General features: G+C 34.3%; 1 protein-coding gene and 1 long non-coding RNA gene across 5 annotated transcripts in view; one reads left to right on the top strand and one right to left on the bottom strand.

The window, feature by feature from the left end:
* The window catches only part of LOC116998323, a 31,977-nt gene extending 18,482 nt beyond the window's left edge, over window positions 1–13,495 (top strand). The window contains exons 2-3 of the long non-coding RNA XR_004418351.1: window positions 10,680–10,786; window positions 13,376–13,495. This is a non-coding gene — a long non-coding RNA (uncharacterized LOC116998323). The remainder of the gene's footprint in view (window positions 1–10,679; window positions 10,787–13,375) is intronic.
* Window positions 1–13,572, bottom strand: part of CDH12 (cadherin 12) — an 829,389-nt gene that overhangs the window by 148,390 nt on the left and 667,427 nt on the right. The window lies entirely within an intron of this gene.

Raw genomic sequence — 13,572 nt, 5'->3', positions numbered from 1 at the left:
TTTACTTTTTTGGACATAGCCTAAAATGGAAGTGAATTTTATTTCATGTCTGCATTGTATCTTCAAGTAAAGATATAGGTCTCTGATTAACTGTTTATAAAATTTGTGGTGGCATAAAGTGAAGTGAACTGAAATTTAACAGGAAATGAAAATTTACTTTAAAATCCCTAAATCTGAAAAACAATTTCTGAAAATGCCTTTTTCTTAAGAAATTCTGTCAAGATGTGTGGGGTATTGAAAACATTTAGAAAAATGTCTGCATTTACTTTATAGGCACTGTTTTAGGCTCATCTTGTCCTTTAGTGCATAACATTAATGAACATTAAGACTATGAATGACTTTCAGGATTTTAAAAGACTATTTCATGAAAGAATATCAATGGCTTTGAAAAGTCCTTGAATAAATTTACCCATATTTATCTTTGCAATTTAGTTTTTTCCTACAGTTTGAGTCACATCACTGGAAAGTAACAGTGGAGACAAATTACTAAATAATTTCTACCTACTTATTTAACTCAGCATATGGACTGTCCATCACTAACAAACATGACAGCAAACACCCCACAAACACACCAAATAAAATAACCTTTTCCTGTCCTATTGGGAAGAGGGATTTCATGTGCCTTTTTTCCCCCCAGAAAATACTATTTTATATTTTCCCCAATAATACAAAATTATCTGCATAATACCTAAAATGTGGTCAAATTCAGGACATGTTTCTTATTATCTTATAAAACCTGTAGGACAAGTAATGTCAATGGGCTAATTACTTATACCATTACTTTTTACAAGTTTTTAACCACTAATAGTTGCAGATAATTAAAAAAAATGAGCTGCCTGTCAGAATTATTTAATACATTGAGGAAGCCATTACTTCCAAATCAGTCTCTGCGGCTGGGTTCCCCAAAGAAACATGTTAAAAATCTGTTACAGGGAGCACAAGTGAATACCCGTAAAGCACAAGGCAGACCGACTGTTATGAACACAAGAATCTCAGTTACCTGCTTTGCCGGTTATTTTAATAATTTTGTTGTCTACTTTGATGATCCATGAATACCGTAGGCTAGTGAGGACTTGGCAGCATTGGCCTTTAATCCTCTTCCCTCTTTCCCTTGAGCTTACTTTACCTTACTTTTTACCTTGCAGTTACAAATTTGACATTATTAAAGTCAAGACTAGGAACGGACTTGGAAGCTAACTATTTAATCTAAAGAGCACTGCAGTGCTGGATGTAGGAAAATTTAATCAGTATTTTATTTAATTTCCAGGCAGATCTGCCCAGCTCCCTATTACTGTGTCCTTCAGCAGAGACACAGCTCCCTACTTATCAATTCAGACAATATCAAACTGTAGACCATTATTTATGTTAATCACACTGCCCCCCCCCAATTTAACAGGAATTAGAAAAATCAGAAGGATGGACTTTCTAGTTGTTAAGGTTACAATTTCATTTGTAAATTATTCAGGCAAATAATTCAGTCTTCCTGTGCTTCAACTCCCTACTTAGGGAAGAGACCTGATACTTTCTTGCCTCACAGAGACACTGCAAGAATAGTCATTTAAATGTTCAGGTGCCTTATTGATGAGCCCCATAAAAACATGTCTTTAAATCACTCTACTTTATGGACAGGTTAATAAGCAAAGAGGACAAACTTTTTTTTTTTAGGATAAATTACAATTTCTTTTTAGAAGTGTTTCTCCAAAACAAAAAAACAGGTTGGACATTAATTTATTTTTTTTAATTGTTAATATACCTAATTTTACTACTCTAGGTAATAAAATCATGCTATATCTGCTACCAGACCCACCTGACAGAAGACTCAGCTTGCTGAGATGGAAAGACCTAGAGCACTTCAGAACCAGGCCTCACAATTGCTTTCAGATATGATAATGTAATAAATATGTCCAAATGGTGAATAGAGTAAATAAAATAATACATAAAAAAGAACCAAACCCAATCTTGTTTGTATCCATATGAAAGAATGACTTATTTTTGGTTCTGTATTTCGTTATTTAAAAAAAAAAGAGGCAGCTCAAGTAATTGTTTCTAATATAAATTATAAACTTGCAACTGCTTTTTAACTTCTTGACAGTATCAAATTAATATAATATATTAGTATAATAATTATAACATAATAATTAGTATATTAACAACATAATTTATATTAGCATATAAATTACGCAAAATGAATAAATATTTTACTTTTTAAAAAATTTTTAGTTGTATAGATCAGTTTCTAAAGTTTTCAGCATCAATATGATGGTTCTTAATCTGCACAAATCCTGCCTGCCAAAATTCACTGGGCTTGTGCAGGAATCTCCTGATTCTGCAAACACTCCTTGATTATTTTCTTGGACTCTAATACCAGCATCAATTAAACTCGAAGCCGTTCCCTGCTCTTGGGCTGATACAGCTGAATTTGACAAGCAGGCTTATATGACAGTACTGAAAAGTACTTTTGGCTTCTAGAAAATATATACTGCACTAATAACATCAATGAGACTTCTTTCCCTAGCTTTGTCATCCACAGCTTATGCTTCAATTCTCACAGTAAGAAAAAGCCAATATTGTTACAGCAATAAGACTGTAACACTCTTTTGTTATAATCCTTAATCCACATCAGCAATAATACATACATATTTATAGCCTGATGGTTTTTGACACAATAACTGTTGTTGACTACCTAAATCTGAAACTTGACACTCTAAAGAAAGTATCTTTGGATCATGCATAATGAAACACTAAAAACCTGTACTCTCTTCAATGCAGTAATTTTACACTGACACCAAGGTACAAGAAAACATAAAAGATTCAGAATCAGCTGTGATCAGCATCTTACTCAGACATCACTCCTGAAAACCAGTACTATGAGAAAAACTTGGCTAAAACAACTTCTACTGAATAGCATAGAATCATAATCAGGGACAATGGTTTATCCATTGCCACAGTGACATAGAAAAGGGTTTACTGATTAAAACTCATTTACTGACATTAGCCTCTAGGTTATTGGTATAGAAAGTTCTCTCATCTTAAACTTATTTAAAGGACAACTTGAACTGAACATCAGAAAAGGGTTTTTGAAGACCCTTTTAAAATTAAACTTAAATTAAATAAACACCAGTGTGGTGTACACATTCCTTATAGACCTAAATTCTTATTCAACCAGCACATAAAACATGTACTCTCCTTCAATTTATATGGGATTTTCCTTTAAAGCCTGTATACAGACAGACACTGAAGGTTTCTGAGCTTGCAAGACAAACAAGGGATTCTTCCACAGAAGTAAAGCAGAAGGTGTAATTAAAAAATCTTTTTGTTTACTTCTTGATTTTCAGCTTATCAGGCAGTCAGACTAACAAGACATGATCATAACTCTTATCACCTTTGAGGTAATTTTATTTTTATGAAGAAGATTGTGAATTATAATTTAAACCACCTACTGCATTTTATAAGAATGACATAAGATTTGCAGAAGAGGGTAAAAATATCCCAGCAAGAAGACATACAGGAATAATTGTGCATTGTAATCTGTCTGTCTTTTGCAAGCTGTTTGAGTTTGAATGTAGGTACCACTGTCACATTTGTGTGTTGTCACATTTGTGCTGCATGTGGAAGATGAGCTTGCCTGGGAGGCTTCACTGCACCTGATCAAGTCCCCTCACATTCCCACGTTGACCTGACATAGGCTGAGCTAGTTCCCTCTCACTTAAAGAGGAGACCAAATCACAAACTGAGTGTGTGGGTTGCATGCTCAGCATAGCAAATGTGTTTTGTGCTTAGGCTAGCTTCAGATAGAAGGGATCCTCTCAGGGACTTATAAGGGGCCTGGACAGGCTCAGCTCTTTTTAAGGATGTTTTAAGGATGATCCTCTCTCAGTGACATAGACTAGAAAACTAAAATGAAATGGCTGGCAGTGTGAGATATTGAAAGGCATGAAGATTTACAACAACATCCCAAGCCTCTTGCTAACTGGACATTTTTCTTGGCATTATGTTTGTATAGTGACTTGCACTACTGTCTTATGTTTTTTGAATCTAATATTATTACTGATACAGCCAAACTGACAAAAAAAATTAGTAAATTGCTATGTGAAATAATGCAGATGAGTGCATTTTACAGATGAAGATAAATGTTCGTATTTTAAACTAGGAGAAATACTATTTAATAAAAGATAAACACTTATCCTTAATTTAGTCAAGGTGGAGGAGCATATCTGTTACTGTCGTTGGTCCCCAAAGCAGGGTGTGCTCCACTGGGTGCACGAGGCCTTCAACCCAGAACTCTGTCTCTGACAAAGGTGAAGGTCAGAGAAAGCACAGGTTGTCATATAATTTCCAAGTGTCCAGTAATTCATGCAGATATTGATGGTGATTACAGTTATTGGCCTTTCGCAAATTGATTTTTTAATAATTTCTTCATTCTCTTATCATTAACATGAAAAAATCTGTTATCTCCTCAGCAATCTGTGGCATGGAGCTACCTAATTTGGTCTGATTAATTTTGTGAAGAATTACTTCCTTTTCTTTGCTCTGAATGTGCCACCTGTTGATTTCATTTGTGCCCCACACATCTTGCATTGGTGAAGGCAGGAATCTTCCCCCTTTAATCTCACCCCTATAGTATCTCCTCCTCTTAGTCTCTTTTTCAGGTTAAGGAAGCCTGTCTTAGTTATTCCTCACTGACAAGTCAGTCCAAATGTCTTGATTAACCTTTTGTCCTTGTCAGTACTTTTCCCAGTTCTTTGGGACACATGTTCTCTGAGACTAGAAAGAAATAATTCTCAGTGTGGAAGATACAAGCTCACCAGAAATTTAGATACAAAGCTGTATTAATGATATCTATTTCCTTCAGCTGCTGCTAAGAATTTCCAGCATCCCATTTGCTTTTTCTGGCACCCACTGCACACTAAGCAAATGTGCATACAGCTATTATGAAACAAGATCTCATTTGAGAGAGATTATCATTTCCACAGAGCACAACAATTTATTAAGGAAATTGGAATTATTCCACTCCTCCCACAGTATGTACTGCTTTACCTCAGATTTCATGTCTTATTTTAATCCTGTTTTATAATGTTTTTCTCATTTTTTCCCTTTAGCCTTTGTCTTTAGTAACTCTTATAGCTTAATTTGAAGAGCAAACACTTCCCTGGATGATCTCACACTTTCCAAGATAATTTATGATGACATTAAACAACATATGCCCCAGTCTAAATCTTTACTGATACTGAATATAGCATCATAGTGTCCACGATGAAGCATAATAATGTTTTTTCAGTGCTCAATTAAGCATTTTCATAACAATGGGAGTAAATAATCCTTCTGTTACTGAAAATCTATTTCATCTAGCTGGCAGTAGCAAGGTTTTAATGGCATTACAGTATCAATCATTGATAACAGAATCAATAACAACTCTAACTTACATGTTCAGGGGCTGACAGCTAAAATAAATATAATGCATGCAAGGTAATATTTTTATCATTACAGTTGTTTCTAGAAGACAGGAGTTTTTTCCAAATTTGCTTTGTTCTTTACACATACTTCTGTTGTAAGTACAAGAATAACTACTGCACACAGCTATTTGGACAAAAACCATTGTATTTATGTATTTATGAAACAAAACCCTCTCCAGAAGAAAATTAAATTTAAGTTAGTTACTAAAAATTAAAACTACATTAGTTTTAATTTAAGTGTGCATCAATGCTAGTGGACATTGCATTCTCTTATTAGTATGTTTTTCAGCTTTTCTCCTCCCTTTTTCACCTTTCTTGAGATTGGCCTCTGGACTAGGTGGGGGCAGGACATATCACCCAGCAGTTCTCCTTAGTCACCCTCTCCTGACTGCAGAGCACGTGTACCACTGCCATACAGCAGTCATAGAACACATGCACTCAGTACTGCACGGTGAACCAAGGAACTTATCAGACTTTTAAAAAAATACTGAAAGGAAAAGGCCAATTTAACACCAGATTGGTTTTATGCTTTAGATCATCTTCCATCCTTAGAAAGAGCATCATCTGTTTCAAAGAGTCTGAAAATGCCTCTGCAAGGTTATTGCATTATTTAGGATTTTATAATCTCCATTTAGATTGACTAAATGATAAGCAAGTGACAACAGAGAGAAAACAATGCCATAGTGTTCCTGTTAAAAAAATACTTTCCAGTACTGGGGCGTCTAAAGAATATTTGGTTATTTTTATGTATTATTATTTTGTCCTCAGTTTTAGTCTTGTCCCACTTTTCATTGTTAAGACCTATTTTGACTTTTCAGGTTGAGTTTTCTGCATTCTCTTTCTAGGTAGAAAAAATATGTAATCTACTCTGTTTTATGAAATAATTATTATATAATAATGTCAAGTTTCATTTATGAAAGACAATTCATTTCACCAACACGTGGAAAATACAAGAACGTTTTTGGGTACACAAGGTCTGTTTAAAACTGGAACAGAAACTGTGGAGTTCAAAGCTTCTGTTAACTGGGTTAATTGCTCAGAATTCAATACTAAACCTAACAGATCCTATGCAAGAAGGAAAGCGATAGCAACTTTTGCATCAGAGTGGATATCAGATACAGGGAGACGGAAAGAAAGATTAGGGGATGGTCTCTAGAGGGAGAGGAGATAACAAGTCATGTAGAGCCTGTGGGACACAAAGCATCGCTGAGAGGGAAATGGTCATTCCCATGAAACCAATACTTGCTCCAAATCCATTGTTTCTATATCATATAAAAGAAATTGTGGTTTTATAAATCTCTTTTGGAAGAACAGAGGGTTTTGCACTTGAGGACATCTGCTGTTAAAACACTTTCAGGGGCCTAAATCACAAACAATGTTATGTAATGGCAGCATATGACAAGACTGCCAATCCCAAACATTTCTGTTTAGGGCTTGCATACAAGGATATTAACTGTGGTGACTGAAGATGAGATAACGTTCTGACTTGTTAGCCTCTCCTATATGTTGATGCTGGACAGCTGACAGGAAATTATTCTTTCTTTTTCTTATGAAGCATCTGATTGATTCTAGCTCTGGGGTTTTGGGTTTGTTTTATGGGTTTTTCTGGTTTTTTGTTTGACTGTTTGTTGGCAGGTTTTTTTGGGTTTTACTTGTTTTGTTTTGTTTTGTTTTGTTTTCTGGTTTTTTTTTGTTTGTTTGCTTGTTTGTTTTTTCAGGATATCTATCATTTTATTAGAAAAAATCAATTTAAGCTTTAATTTTGTTACATTCTATTACATGCATTTTATTGAAATTATTGCATTATATTGAAAAAATTTTAATCACAGAATCAAAGTGTATTCTGAGTTGGAAGTTCCACAAGGAACTTGAATTCCTTGCCTGCACAGAATAGCTTCAAGAGTCACGCCATGTGCCTGAGAGCACATGTCCAAAAGCTTCTTGAGCTCTGTCAGGGCTGGTGCTGTGACCACTTCCCTGGGCAGCCTGTCTGGCGAATGCTATTTAATTTATTACTTGGCATTCTGATGATCATCCAAAAAGGAGGTCTCATGATCCCAGCTGAATTTTAATTGATTGTCTAATGTTTCACTAGTTATAAATTCAGCTTGCATTGCTGACATACAGAATACATGTCCATGCCTGTTCTATCAATAACACTATGTCTACCAGGTGAGTCAGAAATTCTCAGTCTAACTCCATATTCAGATTAAGCAAATTTAAAATCTTCAAATTTTCTTGGATTAAAAGAGATTATGTTTTGGTTTGTTTTCCTCAAGTCCTTTGAAGGATTTCTAAATATTTTTTAAACTATCTTTTCCCATATTTCTCTATTTACATAAACTTCCTGCCCAGATGAAGCCATTTATATAGAAGCATTGAAAATTAAACTACAACAGGTATAAGATTTTTCTTTAGCAGTTTAATTTCTACAAGCTCATTTGTATTTCTCCATCTGTGTTGACAACATAAATGTCAAACACACACAAGCACCATTAGCACCATACACTCAGCTGTGTTCAGAGGTCTTGTGAGACCCAGTCATTCATTCCAATGGGATCATTTCCACAGGCTCTGAATCTTCTACAATGATCATTGAATTCTTGCATAATACAGCCTACTAAATTTTAGTTTGAGATATTCCAGTCCATGACCTCCTTAGCTGTTCAGAAAAATAACCTCAACCTTCTACATCCTCTAAAATGTGGATGACAGCTCAAGAAGTTGATCCTTCCTTTTTATTTTGTTAAAAATGAAAATCTCTCCTTGTCCTGAGCTTACTCTTTCTCCTCTCTCACGCAATCAGTGAAAACATAGTCCTCCCAGATTTTCAGCTCCAAATAGCTTATATAATTTTCATCAATGTAAGGACCACAGGCAAGAGGTCTTACTACTACTACGCTCCTAATTTTCCTGCTATGAGCTACCTAAGCAAATCAATTTTAAAAGTGAAGGCCACTAGATCAATAATAAACATTCTGTTGCATGTTGTTCATCTCTGTTGCATGTCTTTGTACACCTTATAAAAAGCTAAGCTTTCAGGAGTAAACATTAAATGCAAGTCTGACTTGCTCATGGGGCCTTTGTGTTTCTATGGTTCCAATTCCTTCTCACACTTTCACATGCAACTGTCAAAATTACTTTGCGTCTCACATACTCTATGCAATATACAGGATGCAAAGCTTTTAAAGTCATCACTTTTTTCACCATACAGACATAAGTGGGAGAGACAAAGGTCTCAGCTCAACAGAGCAAGAAAAGAAATCCAGAATTCTGATACCAGTTCTGATTCCTCTTACACCTTTTTTACCATTTTATTTCTCCTCGCCAATTTTCTTGTCTGTAATAAATTGTGACAGTGCTTTTGCTTGAATATGTGCACTGCATAAACTCTGTAAGCCAATTTAGTAAGCCAGGTTAATGTGATCATGCCTGATTGCTCTTTAAATTGCTATCTAAAGAGCACTAAGGTCCAACAAGATTTCACTTTGATGTCAGCAGACAGAGGTGAGTATGTGTTCGATGTACTGAAGAAGCTCATTCATATACATAGCATATCTTTCATATTATAATCATCTAGAAATGAGTACTGTGATGTCCTGCATCATGGGAATCAATTAATCCATTACTTACAGCAGTCCCTGAAACAATTTTCACCTCCTTGATGATGGCACTGTGTAAATGTCTAGTGGAAATAATACAAGACTATCTTTAATATTGTTATTTCAGCTGTGGGAATTAAAACTGATAAATTACAAAAAACCCTTTTGACAATTTAAATGAAATATTATTGTGATCATATTACTAGAAATCTAGTAAAAATACAATTTAAAAATATAACTTTAATAAGGGTACATTTATGAATAGAGTTGAGTGGGGTCTTTTTTTTTTTTTCCTTTAAAGGGTAGTAGCTTTCCAATTTACTGCACTATTTCTTTTCCTTAGATTTTATTTTTTCTTTCAAGTTAATACAGTGCTTACGAGTAATGCCAAAATGATAGCCACTGCTCTGTAAAAGTGTTTTGTTTGAACAGATTCAAAGCAAGCAGTGTAAAATTTCCTTTACAGACTGCCCTGTCATCCAGACACTCACCCAAGAGGGAAAATAAGTGTAAAAAAAGAGTGTGTATTCAGAAGTGCAACTTGATTTAAGCCTGATGGAAGGTTGTCAACATTAATTTCATTATATTAAAAATTATCCACCATAAAAAGCATAACTGAATTCTATGCTCTATTTCAGATGCAGAGGATAATCTATAAGGTTTAAAAAAAACACACTGTTCTGGTCACTGATACAGAGCTCTGCTTCCTCCAAATCAGCACTCTTTCTGCCTTGATATATGGGAAAACCTTTGAAGATGATGAGGCTTTCTCAGGACTGAGTCAGATGAAAAATACCATATTGTTACATTACACCGTACTGCCATAGAGCAACCATGAGTATTAATTTTTTCAGCATTGTTTTCTTAACAAAAGGTATCTGCAGTAGTTTGTATGTGAGCGGCATTAATGTGACAGAGATTTAAAGATTTAAAGAGCAAACTGTTGTAAAACTAAGGTTATTCATTGGCAAAAAAAAAAAAAAAAAAAAAAGGTAGGCTGAGGTTTTGGGATTTTTGGTGGGGGTTTTCTCCGGGTTTTGTTGTTGTTATTGTTGTTTTTCTACACTGGAAAATAGAAGAGAAATGGCCACTACATTGAAAAGGACTTTGCAATCTTTTCTATGCACCCAGTCTACCTCCAGTACAAGCTGCCATATGCCTGTCTCTGTAAACTTAAGGACAGACAGCAAAAAAATTGTCACTGTAAGCAATTGTTCATGTGTACAACATGAGAAAGATGTGATGCATTTACACACCAGGAAGGCAAAGGCATATATAAAGGGAAGATTCCACATGCAGCACTATTAACATCTTTGCTAGTATTACATTGACCATGTTGTTCTCTTGAACTTTCAGTTTATTTTGCTGCTTCTGCATGTCATTGTTGAAAAACAGAAATAAAGAAAGGTTACATACATATTTGTAGTGGTCTGTTGGGGCTGCACCCCCTTCAGCTATCCTTGCATTAGGCAATTAAAACTGTTACCTTTTTTGTGGGTGTAAACTGTTCTGGGACTTGTTCATGCTTGAGGACCTGATCCTCTGATGATTTCTGTCCCCATTCACTGAGATCTGAGCTTTTGCATTAAAAAAAAATCATGAACTTTTTTGTATTCATCCACAGAGGCGCTGTTTTTGCCTGGCCTTCTGGAGTTTCACGCTACCAGGAAAACAAGTAAAGCACTGCAAAGTAAATGAGCAAGCGCAATGTTCATTTTCATGGGTCACAGGGTAATACTTTAGTTTTACTTTCTAGACTGGATCTGCTTAATGAATGTTGAGCAAAGAGGGTTATCTTCTGTTTATCAATCTAATAGATTTTTATTTATCTTCCAGATAACATAAGCAGATTCTCAAACTTTAATAATCAGGTTCAATGCTTTTAATATGTAAACTTCAAGCACTATTTCAAAATCAGTACCTGTAAGGCAAACTAATCCCCATCAGTTTGTAAACTGTATTTTGGTTTACAGACTGATATTTCTGGAGATATTTGTCTAAAAACAGACATGAAAGGAATTGTAGGTGCACTGGCTGATAACAGAACACATTATTGTTGTAAATCTGTGTTTTCTTAGAGTGTTTGCAATATTACCTATTCACCCTCAACTGTTTAGTGAAACTTTCAGCTGATTTAATAGATACATTAAACTCCTATTTATAAATTACTGTGACACTATTAATGCAGTATTTCTGTAATAAGTACTATAAATGCCCATACACAGATGTCCCGATATCATTGCTAGAAGAAGATAAAACCCTTGTGATTTCAGGTCTTATGAATTATCCTGCACTTTATAATATACTTATTACCTCTTTGAAATATAGAACAGTAACATTATAAAAAGAATTAAATTGAAAATACATGCTTTTGGAATAAACGTTTAATTTTGGTGAATCATTTATTTCTGCAAAATAAGTTCTGTAATCAATCCAGAACTCAACTACATTTAACATTTTAAAAATTTTATGTGATTCTAAAAAATTGCATGCAATCTAAAGGTATTGATTAGGGACTGGTGGGTAAATTTTAGTATGTTGACAATGGTTTGAATTTATATGATATACGATGACTGGCAGAGTTTGTTGGGGTTTTTTTCAGATATATTAAAGCAAATAGTTAATGTATATAAAAGAAGTTGTGAAAAACATCAAAATAAATATTGTTGAAAAAATATATTACCTAGAATTAATTGCTCTATTCTAGAAGCAGATGTTTTGACATAAAAAAGGGGTTTGACTTTTTGACTTTCCTCATACTTGAAAAGTGTCCCACAGTTTGCAACAGTTCAAAAAAGTCTTGAGAGGTAAAAATATTTCAGATAAATCTGGGATAAGTGTTGCTCTTAATGAAAATATCCCATTAGTTCTAAACTTGGTTATAAACTTAATGTCAGTGGAGCAAAAACAGGACAATGGAAGAAGCTGATTCATCAGAACATTGATAATATTCCATTTTGTGCAACATTAACATTATTTTGGCAGTGTAGAACTGACCCTAAATAAAGACCCAAGGAAAACTTACACATAGGAATAAAGGCTAATGAAATTATAGTGGTGCAGCAATATCTGTGTCTTTTGACGTTAAAGACACAGCAATCACATTGCCTGTGCTACAGCATCAAATGTGATGAGAGGCCTTGTTGGCGTCTTCAGTGTGGTGCCAGAACAAAGGTATGTGTTAGAGAAAGTGTAACTTGTGCCAACTGGATATCACAAATATGATTTTTTTTTCATTATGTTGTCCCCCTTTCTTCAGACTTAAAACAAACTCATTGTATTAACTTTGTGATACAAATACACTGCTTTGCAAATTGCTTTGACCAATACATTTTAGAGCTTAACACATATGTCTTCACGTACAATATCCAAGTACATTTTTGGCTACTTTGCTAAATAATGCTATATAATGTATTGTTTTATTTATACATCCTCAAAATAGTTTTCTGGAAAGGTAGGAGGAACAATTATTTTTCTGTTGATTTATTTATATTTAGGGGAAAAAAGATATTTCCTGCAGTACACTAAGGAAAAAAAATAAAACCAACAGCAACAACAAAAAAACTACTCACCTTGGTATTAAAGTAAAAACTGAAGCATGAGAACTCATTTTTACAGTAGGTGAATTTGAAACCTCGCTGTCTAGGAAAGTGGCATTTGGAGACACAGGAAACAAATTCCTGACTTGTTATTTTCACTGAGTAACGTCCTTTACTTAAACAGAAAATTATACACAGCATCCAATTATATATTCTGTTAAGATTTTCTTCAGGTATCCTTTTCAGCTTTCTTATCTGAAAACTCTATTATTTAAATTCACTCCCACACCCCTCAAACAGTTTTCTGTCAGTTACTTATGCCTTCTTACAGAAACAGTGGATATATGATGAGAGAAGTAATTGCAAAAATTCTCTGCGGGTATGATTGTGCATATCTACACACAGTATAAAAACTGTAGTTCAGTACTTTGAATTATAAAACAATAAAACATATTAGAAATACTTGAAAACCATCTGAACAATACAAAATAAAACAAATGTTTCTGAGACAAGGCAACAGACCAAAAGAGATATGTCTTCATTAGCTGAAAACTGACTTGGAATATCCATATCAATCACAGTAATGACTGTGCATTCTGGGCTTGAGATTTAAGGTTTACATCTTATCTCTTGATATCAGAACAATGCTTGTTGCTAAAAATCAAATATGCTACTACAATAGTTTGAATTAAAATTAGTTGTGACACACAGACTTATATTAGAACTTTTTTGTTTGTTTGTTCGTTTGTTTTATGTCTGTTGTTTTGTTTAATTCCAAAAGAAAGAAGGGGAAAATAAGACAAACATACAAAGACAAAAAGCATATAATGACCACAGGAAAGGCTGGATGGTAAAAGCAATGAGCAGAGGGAACTAGTGCCAGTTGAAGATTTGTCCCACCAGGAACAGGTACATATTTACAATGTATTATACTGCTTGTCTACATCATTTGAACTTTCAAAGAAACAGTAAACAATT

Source organism: Catharus ustulatus, chromosome 1, assembly GCF_009819885.2.
Source record: "Catharus ustulatus isolate bCatUst1 chromosome 1, bCatUst1.pri.v2, whole genome shotgun sequence".
Lineage (NCBI taxonomy): Eukaryota > Metazoa > Chordata > Aves > Passeriformes > Turdidae > Catharus > Catharus ustulatus.
The sequence above is the reverse complement of the archived record's forward strand: the minus strand, read 5'-3'. Positions and strand labels throughout refer to the sequence as shown.